The 20,979-nt window shown below is 53.3% G+C and overlaps 1 protein-coding gene across 2 annotated transcripts in view; it reads right to left on the reverse strand.

Annotated features, from left to right (window-relative positions):
• The window catches only part of RUNX1 (RUNX family transcription factor 1), a 205,593-nt gene that overhangs the window by 88,063 nt on the left and 96,551 nt on the right, over positions 1–20,979 (reverse strand). The window lies entirely within an intron of this gene.

Here is a 20,979-nt window from a genome sequence, read left to right on the forward strand (position 1 = left end):
CGAGCCCCGCACCCACCTACCGCACCCCGGAAACAGCCCGGCTCCTCTCCCCGCCCCTGCGCGCGCGGCCCCGGGGCCGAACCCACCCCGGCTTTGCGCACGGGCGGGAACTTCCCGTTGTGCCCGGAGCCGCGGGCATTTGCGCATAGCCTAGGGGACCCGCCCCGGAGCATTGTCCCCGGCACCCAGGATCCCTCCCCCCTCTGCGGGGTCCCTCACCTCCTGGTAGGGCGCTCACTAGGAGCCCGTCCCCACCTGCCCCACGGAACCCTCAACTTCAACTTCAGCTCCCTGGAGAAGGGGTCCCTCACCCAGACCCCGCGGGCCCCTCCCTGCATCCGCCTTTACCCCTTCCTCCCACGCCCGGCAGACGGGCGGCTGGCGGTAGGCGGGTGTGCTGCTGCCTCCCTACACTCTCCTTTGCTCTGCTGCTGGGGCCAGCCTGACCGAGGTGGGGGCCGTGGCGGGCGCCCCGGCTGCTTCTCTCGCCCCAGGACCAGCAAGGCCGGGCGCGCCGCGCCGAGCCGGCGGAGGATAGCGCCAGGGGCCGTGTGTGGACGCCAGGGGGCAGCAATCGCCCTCGCTCGCAGCCCCGGACACCCAGCGGCCACCGTGCGCCCGGGAACACCCCCGACGGCTCCGGGTTCTGCCGGCCCTCCTCGAGGCCTTTGGGTCGATCTTTTAAGAACTTCAGTTTGGGAGAATCGACGGGAAACGAACAAGAAAGCTAGACTGAGCGGTCGCGTCCTATTCTCGCGGCTCTGGCGGCGGAGCTGGTGGTGCAGGAATCCTCGGGCAGGGGTCCCTGCTGTCGAGATTGGCCCGCATCGGGGTCTTTTACCGAAACCCCATTTGCAGGCCAGGGCGGTCGGCCACTCTCAGGCAGTCTGTGCTTGGGGCATCCCCGACAACCTCCTGCCTGCCGCGCTTCCCCCCAGGTGGGCCTGTCCCCTTGCTCCTCCCTGGAAAACCAGGGACACTCCGGAAACGGCAGCACCTAACTGCATTTCGTTTGTTTTAGTGGGTCTGGGGTCTCAGAAAACTCCTTTGTATGTTTCTTTAAAAATTATTTTGAAGAAGCCCCATAAGAAATACAAAGACGCCCAAATGTCCGCTCTCCGAGTGGGCTGATTCCAATCCCACTGCCCGCTCAGGAGCGACTTAGTGGCGAGTAAAAAACCCGCTGTCTGGGCTCACGCGCATTTCCCTCCGAGCCCCCCAAGCGCCAGGTGCATCCCCAGGGACCCCCGCGGACGCGGGGTGCGGCTCAGGAGTGCAGGGGAAGCAAAAAATGGGATCCGATACGGGGGAGAGAGCGGACTGGGGTGACCCGCCTTGGAAAGGTCGGAGAGGGTTCCTCCGGGCTCGGGCGGTTTGAAACCCTAAACCCCGCGAGGGGCTGTGGGTCGGGTTCTCCGCAGCAGCCTGCGCTGCGCGGGCGTCAAGTTCCTGAGAAGGAGGGGAGGCTCAGCGATGGATGCTCCAAGTGTTGCCTTTCAAGGGCGCTCCTTAGCTAAGAGTCTCAACCAAAAGATACACCCCAAATTCCAGCGCCGAGGAGGGCGGTAATAGCAAGGAAGAGCCTCTGCTGGTTTATTCCAAACCCCGCCGGGCGCTTGGGGTTCCCGGGACGTGCGCAGGCTACTGCTGCGCGGCACACGCCTGAACGCCAGAAACAAACTTCCTTATCGAGGAACTGAAAGGAATGGAAAGCAGTCAGCATTGGACTCAATTTAGGGGCACCGGGAACCCCTTAGAGTGAAGGGCTTTTTACGGAGCTTATAAAATTCGGTAACACCGTGTAGGACGTGAAGACATCCTTCCCACCCAGAGCGCTCCTTTCCTCGGCGACACAGAATGTCCCTCCTCTGCCTCCCCAGGGGAGAAAGGAAAGGAGACGCCGCGGCATTCGCTCTCAGTGCTCTCCTGGGGTAATCCTGACGCTTCCTTTTGCCATCATACAAAATAAACTTACAAAGAAGGGCTGTGCTGGGCAGATGCGCTGTGACAGATTCCTCCCAGTTTGCTCCACAGGGGAAGTTTCAGAGAAGGCTCAGAGCAGGAACGGAATGTAAGTTCTCAGAGTGAATTTTAAAAGTAGTGTTTGGTCAGTTAAAGGGAAAGTAATTTCCCTAGAAAAAAGTATCAGGTCTTCGACGTTTTTTCTTCCACAACTTTAGGTAAATGTGTAACTATAGGTGGTCTCAGAAAATATCTAACTATTTTACATTTTTCCTTTACAAAACCCTCTCAGAAACAAAATATGGGTGAAGTTGGGATTTGAGTTTTCACCAGTCTCTTAAAATCAAAATCCCTCCATGAGCAAGATATTTCTAAAAGTACAATTCTAAAAATTTACTATTTCTAAAAGAATGCTTCCTATTTTCAGTACCGTTTACATGGAACTAAAAATCAGAGACCGTCCTTTGTTAGTGGTCCTGAGCCCCTGTCCTGCAGTTGGTCCCCGAGTCACAGGGAGGAGACCCTCAGAAGGAGAGCACCTTGTGCCCGTGTGCCCAGTGAGGGACCCGCCACACATGCCATCCAGTTTTCAGCACTGGGATTTAATGAAACATTTTTTTTCTTCTTCTGAAGCAGCTCTGAGGTGGTTTCCCTTTGGAAATCTAATTCCTCAGTTCTCCCGCTGAATCTTCCTCCCAGTGACTGTCTCCACGAGATACTGTGGTTGGTGGGCCTTTCCCTTCGCCTGCCCGACTCGGTTGGGCAGCTCGCAAGTGGCAGAGCTGAGGACATTTCAAAACCAACCTTCTGCACATGTAGGGATGCTTAGTAAACATTTCACCCTCATAAAGAGAAGGCACGGCCACTGCCATAGCAGAGGTAGTAAACTGCGTTATAACATGCAGAAGCCAAGCCCTGGTTCTCTTTTTTTCAGAGTCATGCAGAGTCATCGAATCCCGGCAGATCGTACCATGGTTAAGTGCCGCAGCACTGAGGCCAGCACTTAAGGGTTCATTGGAATGTTTTATGTGGTTGGACAATTACAATACAGAACACAGCTTTTAAGTATTTTTGAATCAGCAAAAAAAAAGCCTTAATTATTTGGTCAGTGTATATCATATGTTATTTCTAGGATATGTAGAACAAATTACATGCATGCATTTATACGAATGAGCATATTTTGTAGAAGCATAATTGGGAATCTAACATACCGTGAACATCTCTAGATGGATTCATCCCGTGGACACATTCTGAAAGAAGAGAAAGGGAGAAAATAAAAATAACCAAATGGCCGTGCGGACGGCACACACCAAGTAGGTCCATGGTGGATGTCATTCTAATTGCAGCGAATGCAAATATAAAACCTAAATTCCTCCTCTGATTGTTTCTTGTTAGCTTATTTCCTCTCACATTTTTTAGGACGAGATTTTTTATAGCACGTTGTCCAGCTCTAGCACAGAAATTGCTTAAAACAGTAAATCAACAAATGAAAATGAACTGTCACAGGTGCACGTGATTTCATGTGCCTTCAGCCAGTGTTTTCCCCTGCTGGCTCCTGCTGACCCTGGCTCATTCAGAGAATCACCTGGGATGTATTTAAGGAACATTACAGACACCTTCGGAGGCTGCAGGAATGACTCGGAAGGCAAGGTGAGATTATGCAAAGACATTTACAGATCTGTGATAGGGCAGAGGCTAACTGGTCAGCATGCAGCGACAGGGCATTTTAGAAATCTCCCCCTCTGCTTGCTTTTCCTTTCCCTTTGTTGGGCGGGCCGATGGGTTGTATCGAAATCTCTCGTTCTTGAAATAACAGATGATATCAATTATCACTGAAAATAACTCTCAGAGGATAACTTCCAAATCTGAATCACTAGACACTGCTGCATGTACAGTTGTAGCTAAATCCATTAAGCAGAGCCAAGGGAAGCTATTTCTCTTTCCCTTGAACATCTACATGTCACGTTCTGAATTTGAAACGACGCCATCAGCTCAACACGGTGATAATGGCCAGCCCTCGGTGACCAACCCGGAGGAAACGCCATTTCTCAAAGCCCCAGAATCCGAGCATTTCAAATACCGCAGATTCAAAGCTTCCAACCCACTGCATAATGGTCTGTTCGTGTGATACTGCCTTTAAAAACCTTTAAAACGAAGAAAGGAGGTAATTATTTCAGATTTCCAGACGCTGTTTAAATAGGCAGGAGAACAAGATTGGCAGCTCCCTCGTCTTACATTTTTGCCAAAGCTGAAAAAGCAACTACAGTAATAAGGGGTTCTGAGAAGCACTGCCCTGTGCTGAAAGATGACAGGGATCAAGTGTGGATGGTGTCAGAGGAGCGGCCCGGAGAAACCAAGAGTGAGGCTGGTGTGCACCTAAAATGACTCCGTAAGGATTTTCTGAAAAATCAGGGCAGGGGAAGAGTCATTTGCACTAATTATGAGTGGTGAGGTTAAAAAATAACAAATGCACCCTGAGTGTAGTAAGTTCAGTGCAACAGGCAGGGTCTGGGCGGGGGCCACACCAATGAGACAGACGGGCGGCTGAATGTATGGGGAAGCCCAACCCACCGTCCCGGGAACCTTTTCGTCCCAACCCGAGGAGGTCCGAGGGTGAGAAACAGGAGGAGCAGAGTGAAAGAGAGGTGTTTTCGCCATGCACCGAACATTTCAGTGATTCTGAGAGAAAAGCCAAGATTTTTTTGTAAAACCTAAAACAGGTGGAAGTGAGTGGATTTGGAAAGGTGTGCATACGGTCTGTTGACAGTCCTCTTAGTGTGTCCCGTGTCAGTGGTCCTGAATACACGGCACAAGTCAGTAAGCTGCTGGCGGGAGGGAGAGAGGGAGGGGGTGGGAGGGGACAGGTGTCCCTCCGTGGAGCAGCAACTGCCTGCGGAGATTTGAAGCGATAATTTGCCTGAGGAGTTGTTAAAGGTGCTGGACCCTGAGCTGGGAGAGAGGGGAGGCCTGCGTGCTCCTGCCCCGGCGGCTGCAGTGGCTGCGTGTCCTGCAGCCCCCTCTCCCCGTCCCTGTCTGTCCTTCACGCTCCCTCGCTCTCCTTGGATGCTGCTGTGTGCCAGGCAACCGCAAAACGCTCCTGCGTGCCTGGCCCAATCCTGTCCTAGCAGCAACCAAATTTTACGGGGAAGGAGCCTGGCACTTGGAGAATGCAGGAAACGCGACGAGGTCACTGCCCTCTTCGTCTCTGTGCACCTGCACATGCACACGCGTGTCCACATGTGAGGCTGCACGCATGGGGAGCTATGTTCCTTTTTGACCACAGCTGTGTATTGTTATGGGTGTCCCTTGTCAAGCTGGGAAGCGTTAGGCTCTGATCCTACCTTCCATGTTTAGCCCCCTCCCCTGACTCGGTCTCCATCAGAAAATGTCCCCGGAAGTCATCACCACGCAAAGCGAGGATCTCCAGGGGTCAGGTCCCTGAGTTCTCTGCAGCGATCCATAGAGTTTGAAGAGCTGGTCGGGGTTCACTTGGCTGAGAGGCTTTTGGACTCACAGTGAATCTGTAAAATGGGTTTCTATTCTTTCTCTGCCTCCACTCTTCCCAAACGGCATCTTGAGGGCATTCCCAGACATGAAGTGTTTGGCCTGGCCTTCCTCCCAGCAGCACCCCTGCTGCTTCCTGTGTACCGGGCAGGGTGCTGGGCTCTTGGGTGTCATGGCCGCTGACCCGTGGTGGGAGGGGTCACAGAGGGGAGGGCCCCACCTGGTGGGCTCTGGAAAGATGGTCTTCCTTCGACCAGGTGGCTGGGAGGTTGAAGGAAGGGCCTAGCAAACCGCCCCGGGCTGAGGGCTCAGCCTGAGAAAGTCCTGAACTTGGGAAACAGGTCCGCACGGCAGCCCTGGTAGAGTCGGAGTGTGGGTTTGGGACAGGCTGGGGAGCGGCAGCCACACGTGACCCAGCACGGGCAGACCAGGGCATGGACGGGCCACACACAACGTCCACAACCTGAAGACACGCGAACGCCAACCTGAGGGCGACGGGCTCTGCCGGAGCCGTGAAATCTGGGAAACGGGACTCACATAGGTCTCAGGAAAAGAAACCTGTCGGAGGTGGGTGGGTGGAGGGGAGACAGCTGCTGCGGGGGTCAGACAAGCATCGGAGTGTCTGCTAAGGTGGAAACATGGAGAGGGGGAGGGGGAGGGGTGGCCAGAGGCGAGGCTCCCGCTCGCAGCCCAGGTGCCGTCCACGGCAGTTAGGGACAGACAAGGAGGGGTGGAGGGGGATGCTGGCTTCAGCTGCGACGTGCAGAACGGAACTGCAGGTGCAGATGGGACAGCCAGGGGTCCATGCAGGGGTCTAGAGTAGCCAAGGGTCCTCACACGCCTGCCTGAGCTTCAGACCATCTAGGGAATATGCCCTCGGACAGAGGAACGCTGACAGAGTCTCAGGTCATCAGCATAAGGGGTGGTCAGAGGAGAGGGAACAACCGAGAAGACGAGAAAATAGGGCCTTAAACACCAGAGGAACATGGGGGCTTTGAGAGGAAAGGCGTGTTTCCAAGGCCAAGGCCGTGAGGATGAGGACTGAAAAGACTGCATTACCTTTGCCCACAGGAGAGCCATGGGGACCTCTGTCAGGAGACAGTTGGTGGCGCGGAGGAGGGGAAAGTGAATGGGATTGGGGAAGAAGAGGTAGGTAGGCGCCTGCTGGAGGCCAGGAAAGGGGTATTGGAGCAGGGGAGCAGGGCCCGGCTGTGACACGAGACTGTCAGAGGGGAGGCATGTGAGAAAATAAACACGTGAGCATTGGCGCTGTGTGTTTAACTGACCATCACACCCATCAGCCTGAGTCTCAGAGCAGCTCGCTGTCCCCATTATCCCCCCAGTTTCAGACATGGATCCAGGACTCATCTGTGGCCTCACCCAATCTGCTAAGTCCTTTCTGGAGGGGGTCTTTTTGTTATAAGCCATCCCCCCTTCCCATCCCTGTCATCATCATTGAGGTTCAAGCCCTCACAGTGTCCCCCCCGGCCTTCTGCAAAGGGGTTTCCACTAATTTCCTATGGTGCTTTTGGGTTCATCTTCTGCCCCATGGTCGGCGGATTCGGTCACATCTGATTATCTCCACGCGTCCTGAATTCAGGTCAGGCTCTTTAGCACTGCCCTGCAGGATTAAGGGTGACCCCTCCCCCTGTCACCCCTCTTGGATGCTCTGCCTTAGGTGAGTGCCTTCCCCACCGCTTATCACTGTGGGGAGACGCTATCTGTGGGTCGATTGATGATCGAGTCTGTCTCCCTGGTCCAGTGTCAGAAGGACGTGACGTAAACCACGAGTCCTTCAGCAACAAAGCTGCTATTTTGGTCCCTGTCTGCCTGACTCCTTGGTCCAGCTCCGAGACTCACCCCCACCCGGGACACCATCACATAAACACTGCATTGGAACAGCTTGCCCACAAGGCTGCCTTGCTCCTCTCTGAACCCCCAGAGGGTACTGCACGAGCAGCGTGTGTTTCTGGAGCCCTGGGGACCTGGTCCAGGGTGGACTCTGATGCAGCATCCCGAGATGCTGCACTTCCCACAGGCTCACAGTGATGCTGCAGCTGGTGGTTCAAGGACCAAGGGCAGCTGCTCAGTGCCCAGCGAAAACTGCCTGACACACACTAGACGGTGGCATCTGAGAGGTTTTCATAAACAACATTGGCATGTTGCCATCTCTTACTGGACTATTTAAACTAAATGTTTGTGGCCCGACACACACTCATATGCTAAAGCCCTAACCCCCAGTGTGAGAAGGTGGGACCTTCTGGGGGCATTCGATCCAGATGAGATAGTAAGGATGGGGCACTCACGATGGGATGAGTGCCCTTATAACAAGAGACCTCAGAGATTTCTTTTACTTTCTCACTTTCTCTGCCCTGAGAATACATAGCAAGTAGGCAGCCGTGTACGCATATGTCAGCAAGAAGGTCTTAAGCAGCACCTGACCACGCTGGCCTCCTGATCTGAGACCTCCAGAGCGGGACAAAATGAAGTTCTGTTTCTGAAGCCACTCAGTCGACAGTGTCTTTTTTATAGGAGCCCAGTGCGTCCTGGCTCAGACCTCACATTTGCACGCAACATTCCATTTAACCCTCTTGCACAGACAGCCCGTAATTATTCCTTCGCTGCACAGATAAAGAAACCAAGAGTCAGTCATCAGCCCAGTCCAACCCGTGCCTGTTTGTCTGTGGAGTGCACAGCTGTCACCAGCGAGCTGAAGCACCTTGCAAAACGGCTCCCATCACCCTGTCATCAGTCAGGTGTCTTCCCCAGACCCTGGACAGGGAGGAGTGAACCCCGTGGCCACTCTTCTCTGTCCCAGGGCAGCGCTGCCCACTGGACATAGGATGCAAACCCTGTGTGCTCATCTTAAAGTTTCTAGTGGCCACTTTGAAACCGTAAAGAGAAATGAGTGAAATTAATTTTAATCTTATATTTCCATCCATTTACCTCAATATATACACACATTTCCATTTCAGCATGTAATCCATACAAAGTTATTGAGCTATTTTACATTCTTTGTGTGTGTGTGTGTGTGGCCAGTCTTCAAAGTCCCGTGTGTCTCTGACATTTACTGCACATCTCCATTCTGTGTGACCACCTTCCAAGTCCTGGACGGTCACCTGTGGCTCAGGGCTACGGTGTTGGACAGCACAGTTCTGGAGCGACAGCTCAAAGCACAGTTCGCCCCCAGAGCTATTTTGCTATCGTTCTGCCGGGCACAAGCCCTGCGTTTCACCTGCTGTTAGTGAAGGTCATTGGGCAACATGCATTTCTTGACTCATAGTTTTCCTGCTGAGATGTCCTGAGCCAAGTTCAGGGTTCTTGTTGCAGCCATGCTGGCTTGACTCAGAGGCAGAAGGACACGCACACACAGCAACCACAACTGAACTAAGCACTGTCATCTCCACGAACGCACTGTCCCAGCCACGAATGCGCCACCGGTCGACCCCATGCACTGTTCCTTCTCACTGGCGATTACCGGCCCCTGTGGCTCAGCCCGGGCAGCGGTGCACGGGGCCCTTCGAGCTCTGAAAGCATCTCTCACTCCTTCCTTTTCTAGCAAAGCTAGTTTTCTACGAAGCCCATATAAACACAGACGAGGATAAAAGGTTCCTTTTCAATAGCTATGATTTCAAAATAGAGTTGCAATGTGCTTAAATGACACTCATTCTCAAATAGCAATTCCTAGGAGTAGTTTTATTTTGAAAGATAACATATAGATTTTTCAAAAACCCACTCAATATGTCAATTTGCCAGCAGTCTGGCCAGCTAAAACACAGTAACCGTGCAATTCAGCGGGGCAGCTTCTGGCCTGTGTTACAACATGGACCCCAAGTTCTCAGAAGACATAACAAAGTAGAGAACAAAGAACAAATGCTTTGTCGTTCTGTTCTATACTTTACATAAAGTTGAGATTAGAGACAAACAAATAGTGAGTCATAAATGTTACCTATATTTTATTACCATAAGTATTTGAAAGTATTAATGTTCAGCCATTTGCTGTTTTTTCCACGTCAACCCAGTAGTGAGGTTTCACTATGTATTGTGTTGTGAAATGATAATTAAAAAAATATATGGATGCACAACATAGTTCAATTACTTTGCTCTTAGAATAAGTAGCTATGATTCTCCATTATTATTGTTAAAACTCTATAGTGCCTCAAATGGTACCTTCCTGCATCACAGAAATAAAAAGTTTTCCTCTTTGTGATCCAATATAAACGGCAGAGACGTTGCCCACAACATAGCGGAACTGATTAGAAAGGGAATGTAAAAGCTCAAGATGAATCTTGGGTTCAAGTCGCTCATCTGTTGTGGACGTGGAAAATCTACCTGCCAACCAAGGGCAAGACGTCTGGTTTGTCTGTGAGGGAATTCCTGAACCATCCCTACTGATCAGTGACCCCTGTCGCCTTTGGCCGGAGTGCTGGCCAGGCGTGCAGACAGGACAAACGCGTTTGCAGGAACCCTGCTCTTCAAAGGGGGAAACGGGGTTTTGTATGAAAGTGTGGGCTCGGGCCACCATTAACCTGCTTTCTTGGGGAGTCCTGGAACTATCATACTCCACAAAAGCTTCAGACTTTCGGTTGCAGTGTGAAGCAACAAACAACTAAAAGTCAGCAACAGTGGAAATAATAATTCCATACAATTATATACGTACATTCCTTAAGTTTCATAAAAATCCCAAGATCTGCACTGTAGTGGTTACAAGCTTTCAGATTACATTAATAGCGTAATGTCATTGGTGTTTTAGTAATAATCACACTTTTACAAATAATGCACCGTGCGGTGAGGTGGGATGCCACCTGACTCTGTGGAGGCTTCTTCTGAAACGTCACTGTGTGCTCCTCCATCCGGCCATGGTCATGCTAGATGTAAACCTTGGGATATGATTGAATATGGACTTGAGTAGACAAATGCTATCATTTCAATCTGCTTTCCAAAACACAAAGCAAATTTTGCTACCTTTTTTGAGTGAATAAATGTTGCCAATTCCAGAGTTCACATCTTCTTGAAAAGCAGAGAGAAAAAATGAAAATGCTGTTTAACAAAATGAAACAAAACACCTAAAAATTAATATGCTCTCTTAGCGAGTTCCCAGTTTGTACTGGATGTACAGTGAAGGCAAAATGTGGACAGTATCCAAATATTATATTATTAAAAATGATTAAGCTCACAGACAAAGCTGGAAGGCTCTCTGTTAAGTATCTTTGTAGAGTAGGGTTTGTTTGTTTTTTTTTTTTTTGCTGTTCTTTCTTATTCTTTTCTCTTTTTTTTAATTGGCAAGAGCCAAGGAACAGAGGGTTGCCCCCTTGCGATGGCCAATGAGCCCCAGAAGAAAGCGGTTCGAGTCTCACGGAACTACTGGCCAAGCGGGCCCCGTGGCTCGGTGACACTGAGGCCACCATTTTCCCGGCCTGTCTGGTTACTGCAACAATTCAAGGGCCCATGAAGACACGTGTCTTAGAGATGAATTCAAATTGCCCTTGAGAAACGCAGCACTCGAGGCCCAGCTGGGAGGTTGGGCATGCAGCGAATATTTACATAAACACAGATTTAAAACAATTTTTCAAAGGCTTTCAATTTTAAGAAGTTCTGTAATTGTCGAGTTCTCGATTTAGAGAGCATCTCATTTTTTAGAGGAAAAGACCCCCTAGCAAGTCTATTTCCTTACTGCCAAAATTGCGCAGAACTATTTCTTTAGCTCCCTCCCACCCGGTGAAGTGGACCGCCAAGGGGGAAAGGGGAAGTCCACCGAAGGTGCCGGTGGGGGTCCCCTTTCAGTCCACACACTGGTTGGGCCGCCCCCGGGTTAGCTGACTGTGGAGCCCTGGGCTGGCCCTCCTTCTGGACTGCCCCACTTGTCTGGGGGTCATCCCTGAACCTGACTGACAGGGTGAGCAGTGGCATGAAGTGAAGTGCGAGGTGGAGGTTTCTCCCCCTCGCTACCCAAGCTCAGGAGAAAACTCATTTCTTTGCTTTTCACCTCGGGCATCTATATAGGCTGGCAATTTCCATCTCGTTACTGAAATGATTTCCCCCTTCCTTTCCCAGATGGAGGGGGATGGATTAAGACTTCAGGTTAACCCCTCGGGTGCTGGGACTGAGAAGGAAGGACAGTTACAAGAAGGTCTATTTTCCATTTGGCAAGTGGGACACACACGTTTTTTTCCCCCAGATCACGATAACCACAGGTTGGGCTCACCCACGCCTCTCTGAGAGGTGCTCCTGCAGTGAACACGTGACACCGCGCTACGGAAGAGCAGAAAAGAAAAACTCCGTGATGAGAACATTATTCGCTGTCCTGTCATCTCCACATTTAAAAGTGTCCCAGGGTCCTTCTGAGTAAAATTGGACACAGACTCAGATGCGGACCGGGTGGTGATACGAGGCAGTGACTGCGAGGCTCCCCCACGTGTGTCGGAGGGAGTGGGCGCAGTGCAAGTGGCGTTTTTACCAAGCTTGAAATCCCGGGAGCTAAAAAAGAAAGTGTGATGGGCACCTAGAAACTGCCGGGCCACTGGAAGCTTACCACATGGCCTCGCCCCGCCCCCCCAATAAATAAAAACTCCTGTAGAAAAACATCCCCTCTTCACTGACTTTCATGATTTGGGAACCCTGAAGTCCAAAGCGCCCACACCTGAAACGACTCCTCAGTAGCAGCCTGTGGAAGCAGGCCCTTCCCCGCACCGGGGTCTGTTCGTTTTGCTTTGAACAGAAGGGCGGGGGCAGCCTGACTTGCGCTGTAAGTCAGCATTGCTGGAAAAAGCGAAATCCCCCTCTGAGACAAGTTTTGGGGTCTTGAAGAGTAATGACGGCTCTATTTTTCAAAAAAGAGATGTAACATCTGAGTTTATATACTGGCTTAGGGGGGCCCGGAAGTCCCTGAGCACGTCAGGGCCAGCCGAAGCAGATACCAACCGCTCCCCAGGGCACTGGGTTTGGGCTATGCTTGGTTTTAGCAGGTTTGGGGGGCATGTACCTTTGACTGTGGGGGTCCCCTGAGCACTCCTAGTCCGTGAGAACAGAGAAGTCTGTGGAATTGGTTTGTCAAAAGCGAGAGCCTCAGTTTAGCTCATGGGGTTCTGGTGGCTGAGCAGGTTTGGGCGGACAAGAGGTAGCCGTCTCTGACACTGACTGCGCCCCTCCAGAGCGCCAGGAGTGCAGCAGGGCTCCCACGCACCCTCTCGTTTAGTCCTCTGGCTAATTCTGTTAAATTTGGAGCTAAGACTCCCTCGGGGTTAAAGAGGTTAAGCAACTTGCTATTGGCCACGCAGAGGAGCAGCGACAGTAAGAACCTGGCCGGGTGCACAGAGAAGCCAGTCTTCCAGTTGCGATGCGTGTTTTAAAAACAATTGTTGCTCTTCATAGTTGTCACTCCAGAAGTGACATAGGTGTGACTTGGCAGAAGGCCCGCCTTTGCTTCTGGCCGCCCCTACCCAGCTCAGGGGCATTTGCGACAGGTCCCCTCTAGAAGTGAGCTATGAGAAAATGACCTGCTTTAGGGACACGGAAGCCAGAGCAGTAGATAAATATTTCAACGACTGCTCCAGAATGGTACTTAAGGAGCACAGCCCATCTCAATTTGGGTTGGAGCCCATGGCCTTCTGGTCTAAATAGAAAATGCATTAAAGCCCTTTATTTAGAGACCCATGCGCCATTTTTAGGGCCCAGCCCCGGTTCTCCTGACTTTATTGGGAGCCCAGTGCCAATAGGTGTCTCGGTGTTGTCATTAGGATTCATTATTTATCAGGACTGGATGGCGTATTCAAAGCCGGAGGGTCATGGGCTGCCGATGGTGGAAGGTTGACCATAAGGACAGGGTAGAGACTTGGGGGGCTCCTCACAGAGTGGGGTGAGCCCCACTCGGCCTCCACCTGGAGGTGAGGAAGCGCATCTGGACTTCTGACTTAGACCCAAGCAGGACACCGCCCTCTGGAAGGGCACTCGCCCGTGACTGACTCGCAGACCGAAGACTGTAACCCGGTCATTGGTTGTAGGTTAAAAACAATAGTAGTTATTATTATGACACAAAGAAGAGAAAGAGAAGAAGAAGAAATGGAAGAGAATAAATGAAACAGTGTTTCTCAGGCAGAAAGAGCAAGCATTGCTTCCAGAAGCCCTTTTCGATGTCTATATGTATCTCCTGAGTCATGCATTCAATGCGCCTCTCACTGTTCCCTGCTGCTCTGAGCTGTGAAAGCCTCTGGCCTCAAACCCTCCCCCCACCCCCAGTTCTCATTTTACTATGTGACTCCATGTGCTACTCTCTGTGACTCTCTGCAGGTGCCCTCACCTTTCCTCGCTGGCTGAGTCTGGAGCCCTGTCATTTCCCCAAGGCCACCAAGAAGCCCCGAGTCGATCCTAACTGCTGGAGTACTTTGCAAAGCCAACCATCAGAGGGGGAGGGTTGTTACAAGACATCAGAGACAAACCGTTTTGAAGGCCACCCTTCTGCGGAGTGGCATCTGGTCATTCTGAGAGGTGAACAGTCTTACCAAACACTTTCTCCCATCCACTCATTTTATAGAGAGAAAGGGCAGCTCTGAAAAGTGAGGGTTTTCCCCCAGGCCCCGAACGGTGGCTGCTCTGGGCCCCCCTGACCTATTCATCAGTGCCCTTCACCCCAAACCCGCCACTCCCCAACCGCCACGCTATTACTTCTTTAAAAAAGAGAGGGAGGATCTTGTGAAACTTTCTGTCCAGAAAATTTACAATTCACCAAAAGCTAAATTGATTTCTTCCCCTTCAAAGCGGTTTTCCTGATTACGATCACATAAATTAAACACCGGCCCCCACGAAGAAGTCTCGGGAACTGAGGAATAAATCTCCAAGAGGAGACACGGCGAATGCTTGGAGTCTCACAAAAGAAGAACAGGTGGAGAGTCAGCTTTGCTCCTCTCCCACCTGACGTGTCAATCAGGAAAGGACTTGTCAGTTGGATTGCAAAGGAAGGCGGAAGCTCGTCCCTTTCCTCTCTTTGACAGTCGAAGTTGGAAGGAAAAGGGGAAGCAAAAGAAAGAAAAAAAGCCACCCCAAGTGTCCCCTTTGTCTCTCCGGGGGGAAAAGTGGTATAGAACAGAGACTTGGAGGAGACAGCAAGGTCGTTGCTCAATGCTGTGTTGTAACACGGCGTCAACTGTCACCCAGGCTGTCAGGGCAGCTATTGCATCAACTCCCCTGCAAGGTGTTTCCTGGCTCGGCTGGCCGGGTGGCTGGGGGGAGGCCCAATCTCTATTCTGGGGCGGGCCCGATAAAGCCCCCTGCTGGGGCCGCTGTCTTTCACTGCGGAGGCTGTAGATAACAGGGCCTCACGCTGGCCCGTCCAGCTTTCCCAACTGCAGGTCTTCATTGCTCAAGCCTGTGTCTTATCAGACACACTCGATCATCCCAAGGCCCTTGTCAAAGTCAGCCTTTGAACTTCTTTTGCATATACATTGCAGGCGGACCATTCGGGAGCTGGAAAGGGCTTATCTTACTGTTCTGAAGAAAGAGGAACAGAATCAGGCTCTTCCTGCTGTGATAGAGTTTGAGGCTGTGCGTACGCACGCACGGTGCTGTGGGGCAGGAGGTAAAATCTTGTCATTTTTTTCTTTAGGAGCACCCAATGCAACTATTGTAGGCCTTTTGTTTTCGCACAAATGGCACCAGAATCCTGGTATCGCAAATGGGAGTGGTGGCCAGTTTGCCTGGGATTGCGAGACCGATCCACGTCGGGTTCTGTTCACTGGCCTCCCTGAGTGGACAGCACACCGGGCAGGCTCTGCTCTCATCCCTGTTCGGATCACGGTCGGGGTCTGTGGAGAGAGCCTGGCTCGGGGTCCCTTCGCTAGGGCACCTGCTGCACGGGCCCCCGATCCTTGCGAGAGGAGTGAACGCTGGCCCACGTTATTTCCACCTTCTTGACGTGGAAAGGGAAAGCCCATCGGGCTCCCACCAGAGGGGTTCGCAGCTTTGTCCTGCTCCTTTCGTTTCTGGAACATCTCACGTCAAGCCCTGCTGTCCGACTGGGAGAGTCAGATGGGAAAAGCAGCTGAAGAAGTCGGCGTGCTCACCCTCAGCAGAGCGCAGAGGCGACGTCTCCATGCCACTCGCGCACGCAAACAGGGGCGCCTCCACTGTGCTGCTTAGGAAGAGAACCGGTGGTGCTCTGTGTGCTGCCATGCGGGTCCCCGGAGGAAGGCCCGCAAGGCGACGAGCCTGTTTCTCCTTTTTGTAATTTCCTGATCGAGTCATCAGTGACGGACATGATTTCCAAAACTTTTTCTTTTCTCGTGGGGAATTTGTTTAGGTCTCTAGGATCGCAGAAAAAAATGAACTCTTTCCGAAGTCAAGAACTGCATCACGAAAGCCACGTGCAGACCAAAACGCTCCCTGGCCCTTTGTCCTCTCCATGCCAACCCTTGCCGTGCGGGTGACCATCCCCTTCCCCACAGACACCTGGTGTTTGTCCTGAGTGCACCTGACAGAGCTCCCTGCGCCCTGGGCAGAGTCCATATGTGGCCCCCCAAGGGGGTCCCCCCCCCATCACCCTGGCCTGCAGCGGGCACTGTGGGTGGGTTTGTTTGTGACTCACACACCGTCCGGCCTCCTCACGGTCACATGGGCACTTATTGAAATAGTGCATCCGACTTTGGTACGAGACCCGTGAGGCTTTGCTGCAGTTTCCTGGGGGTGGTAAGAGCCATCTGATTGCGGGGGTGGGTGGGACTCTGGCTGATTTTGGCTCGTACAGCTGTTCCTCGTGGTGGTACGTGACCAGGGGATAAAGAATAGGTGCTCAGCAACTAGCTGCTGAACAAAAGTGGGCGAAATCATCACCCAGAACAAATCTGGGGGGTGAGGAAGGGAATAAAGGGGGCAGCAAAGATAGCAGCAGCCAGGGTCCAGGAAGTGAGAAGCAGAGGGGCGGACTCGGTGCAGACGGCAGCCCTGGGCCGGGCCTCGTTCTTGGTCACTGGGTGAGGCACGGAGAGACCGGGGGTCCGTCAGGACTGGGCGTCTGACAGTCATGTTTGAGCCTGTGCTGCCAGAGAGGAGTGGCCTTCTCAGTGGTGGAGTGTGTGGTGGGGGGAAGGGCGGCAGCCCCTCTAGCTAGCCAGAGACCAGCATGCCCAGACTCTGTGCCCGGCCCACCTCGCTGACCTCCCAGACCACCTGGGCCCCACAGCGCCTTTGCCGCCATCCTGCCCCTCAGAAACACCAAGCTCTTCCTGCCCCAGGACCTTGGGCTTTCCCTCCGCCTGGACCTACGGGTCCCACCGGTTTCCTCCACCGCTGCCCGAACATGGTCCATTAAATAACAGCTAAAGGGACCCTGCTCCCCCCCACCCCCTGCGCTGTCCCGGGCATCGCATCACACGCGCCGCCTACTTTCATTGCTGCATTTGTCTCACTGACTCTCTGGACCTCCTTATTGGTCGCCTGCCCCCATCCCCCAGGTGGGCGGGCACAGTGAGGGACAGACCTTGTCCGTGCAGCGCTGGAGGGCACCCAGCACGAGACGAGAGAAGTGTTTGGAGCCGGGTAGATTCTCAGTCGACACTTTGAATGAATGAATGAATGAAAGAATGAATGAGTGACGATGAGGTAGCCGCCACCTGCTCTCCAGCCCGCCGCACCCTGAGTCAGCCCAGATCCCAGAAGGAGCAGGCTGCTAACTGCTCCCAGGTGGCAGATAGTGGGAGCCCCCTCCCTCTGCAACGTACTCTGTCATCGCTGAATTCCGGGGAAGTCTAGCAGCTGGGGACCCTCCCCTCGGTTTTCCGACTCGTGGGGCCTGGAGGGCTCTGGATGTTAACTCGTTCCACAGCCTAAGGAGCTCCCCCTTCGTTTCAGGCACAGGGACAACCAGGACGGGTGGGGTGGCACTCGGTGCCCGGACTCCTCGCTCCGGATGCTTCAGTTGTGCGCACGGACAGCTTTGCTCTCACTCACGCGGTAAACGTTTCTGGCCAAATCGAAACCACAGGCACACAGCAAGGACACTCATCCATAAAGCCCCCAGTGACGCACCTGCCCCTAGGTTCACAGCTGAGTAGAAGTAGGAAGGGACGTTTGGGGACCGCCTGTTGGCTCCGTATCTGGAACCCGAGTCAGTTGTACAATTGGCCCCCCATGCATAGGGTGAGAGCCTGGATCTGAGCTGAACGTTTTTGTTAGTCCTCATCTGAGGATATGTTCATTGATTTTAGAGAGAGAAGAATGGGGGGAGAGAGAGAGAAACATCAATTGGTTGCCTCTCTTATGCACCCTGAGTGGGGGTCGAACCTGCAACCTTTTGGTGTATGGGACAACACGCCCACCAGCTGACCCACCTGGACAAGGTTGAGCTAAATATTCTGAGTGGAAGCAATCCAGGGTGTGGGAGAGGCCCCTGACCTCGCCCCCTGGTGGTCGCATGTGGCCTAGGGTAGGCGGGAGGCTGGCTGAGGGCCCGCAGGGGTTGGAGGGACCCGTGGCTCTTGCCTAGGCTTCCTCTGGGAGGAGCAGGGCTTTGGGAAAGGAGGGCCTGTGGGGCTCCGAGGTGGGGCTGCCCACCCGCCCCTGACCAGAACCCTGCGTTGGGGGCAGGCTTCCCACAGCCCTCGTCTGAAGGGACAGGCACGTGGCAGCAACCAGCACGGGGAGCAAGGCGGCTGGACGTGATCAGCAGCCGCAGCCAAGGCCCGAGTCCCCCGCCCCACGCCCCTCACGCCTGGTCACGTTCCCTTCTTATCTGGCCCCTGCAACTGTGAGGATTCGGGGCTGGGGCAGAGCTTCACCCCCTCCCCCGCACCGTGGGCCGGGGTGGGCACCCTGACGTGGTCGTCTTTAATAATTCACAGGGCAGCATTGTAGGGACCCGCTTAACTGCTTCTTAAAAGTAATTAATTGATTTTCTGACATATCAGTTAACAGTGTATTACTCTGATACGAAGTTCTGTTTCGGCTCCTGACGGCACCGGAGGACGATATGGATTCAATTCAGCCCAGAGTTTAGCTTTGGAGACTAAAAATACGACTCTCTAAAAGGAGAGGCTTTTTCCGTGGAGCATTGTCTAAAAATCTAAACCCTACGTCCTTCCGGGCCCGTCAGCGGGTGAGATACAGGTTCGAGGGTGTGTAGCTGCTCGGATGTCGACCACGGGGGAGACACGAAACAGCCTCCCCTTACTCAGTTCGCTTGGCACTCGGGAGGGAGAGCCGCCCAGGCTCGGGGCGGGGGAGTCCCCTCCCCGTTGGGGGTGGCAGGGGCTGGCCACCCGAGGAGGGCAGGCTGGCTCCGGCCATGGGGTCTGCGGGGGGGTCTCCGTGTTTGTAGCTGTGTTTTCGAGATCTGTTCATGGCTGCCCGTGATGGAAGAGTTACCCACGGGAAGCTTCCCAGCACCAGTGCAAATTTATTAACGGGACATTAAGACCGACTCGTTCGGTGGCTGCCGGAAGGCAGGTGGTGAGTCAGGGACGCGCAGCAAACGAGGGCTTCCTGACCTCTTGGCCTCTGTCGGCACCCACGGGTCAAAATCCTACGAGGGGGCGGCATGCTCTGCCAGGAAGTCACCGAATGTGTTGGAATGCCCACTGTGCCCCGAGACAGAACTCCTCAGGGGACACTTGAAGGAAGCAGGGCTTCTCCCCACTCCTGACGCTGCCCACCACGAGGAGGGCACCTGGGGCGCGGTGTGGCTTCCGGCCTCTCCCCTCCCCTTGCTGGGTGGGTGGGTGAGTCTGGGAGAAGGAAGCGGCTGCTCTGGGAACTCGGCCGCCTCCTCTCTCCCTCCTCCGGGGCGCTGGTGGCGGCAGGAGGCGCACCCACTGGCCAGTGTCTTCATGGGGTGTATTTCGCAGATGGATGAGTGAATCGATCAGTTTGGGAGTTTGGCCTCCGGAAGCCCCGTAGCCGTGTGTCTGAGCCCCCTTCTGCCGTCTGGCTCTGAGTGACAGTAAAGGTGGCCTTTCGGATGGTATGTGTCCTACACCTTCTTGTATCTCCCAACTGACTTGAGTCCAGCAAGGCTGCCTCTGGCTGGCCCTGCTTCCAGCTTCAGCGAAGGGGTCTGAACATAAAGCTGGGGCCCGTGTTGGCAGAGCAAGCCCACTTGAACTTGAGCTGAGCCTTCTTCCTGACTGTTACCTCCGTCGGGCTGGCCCATGAATCTGTTTCCTGAATGACAGAATGGGGGTAATTCCTCCTTAAACCTCTGTTACGGGGACTCGGTGGGATACCCGTAAGGCAGTTCTTAGCCTAGCTGTTGCCCGTTTAACAGGACTTGAACTATTTTCTACTGCAAAGTACCAGGAAAAAGACACGTAAAGTATTTCAAAACCTGAAAACATTCTCACAGAATGCTATTTCCTTCTTACTCATTTGAACACATCTTAAGTTATGAGCCTTATGGGAAAGAAATTTTAACAGAAGAAGGGAAGGCCACGCGGAGGGAAGGCAGTGGATGTGTTAAGAGGAAGAAATGAGGTAAAAACACCTCACAGGTACAGTCAAGCGCATCGCTGGCCTGGTGCTGCGGGGAACGGAAATGCCATCCCTTCGGTACCCGTCGGAGGTTGCATCCCTTCTTCCTTGCTTAGCCCAGCCCCAGTGGGCGGGAGGACCCCCGTTCCACCCTCGGAGCACCTGCTCCAAGTGCGGAGAAGGGCTGCCGTGGTGAGCCACGCGGCAGTTTAAAACCAGCGAGGAAGCATTGCGTGCACGTGCGAATGTCCCGGTGGATGCCCACGGGACTGTATTGGGATTGGGTCTCTTCCCATGTTTGCTGTTTCTCGCCAGCGTGGAAGGCGCTGTCGGGCTGGAGGGCTAAGTGCAAGAGATCAATGTTGTTTGGGCAGCTCGTTTCGGAACGGGCTTCAAACTTTAACCCCGGCAAATTCCATCTGTCTAGCTCAGTGTTATCTTGCTGACACGGAGAGCGAAAGTTAACACTAGAAAACGTGCAAAAAGTGTCTTTGGGGGCCCGAGTGCGGCAGCGCCCTCCCGCAGGAAGTGAAAAGCCTTTACCAAGAGGCGCAGGTGCCTCCCATACTCTTAGAAAGTCTGGTAACCAGAGACCCGAGGCAGATTCAATAATGCATAATCTGAAAGTTATTTAGGTTAAGGATAGAAGGGTTTTCTGTCGGGGGAGTGGGGAAGGGCACATGAATTATTTACCACGGCTCCAGAGATGGAAGAAAGTCTCAAGATTGGGCTGAGGCCACTGATTGATTTTCTGACACAACAAGGGGACTGGACCCCGAGGGGCCCGTTGGTGTTGAATGTCAGACGCACGCGCCCCCCCCCCCCCCCAATGCAGAGCTGGGTTGCACACACTGGGAGGCTGTGTCGAGGGGCGGGGTGGGGAGTGGTGGCGATGTTCCTGCTGGACGGTGAGGACGCCCCATAAAGGCCTGGAAGCAATTGGCAAAATGTAAATTCCCTACTCAATTCATATACTGTAGGCGTTCCCCACATACAAAGACCTACCCTGGCCATTCTGGTGAGTAAGGTCTGATGACAGCGTGGCCCGGACCCTCACCAAGT

Source organism: Sturnira hondurensis, unplaced genomic scaffold, assembly GCF_014824575.4.
Source record: "Sturnira hondurensis isolate 20B ecotype Veracruz unplaced genomic scaffold, ASM1482457v3 Scaffold0002640, whole genome shotgun sequence".
NCBI classification, from domain to species: Eukaryota; Metazoa; Chordata; class Mammalia; order Chiroptera; family Phyllostomidae; genus Sturnira; species Sturnira hondurensis.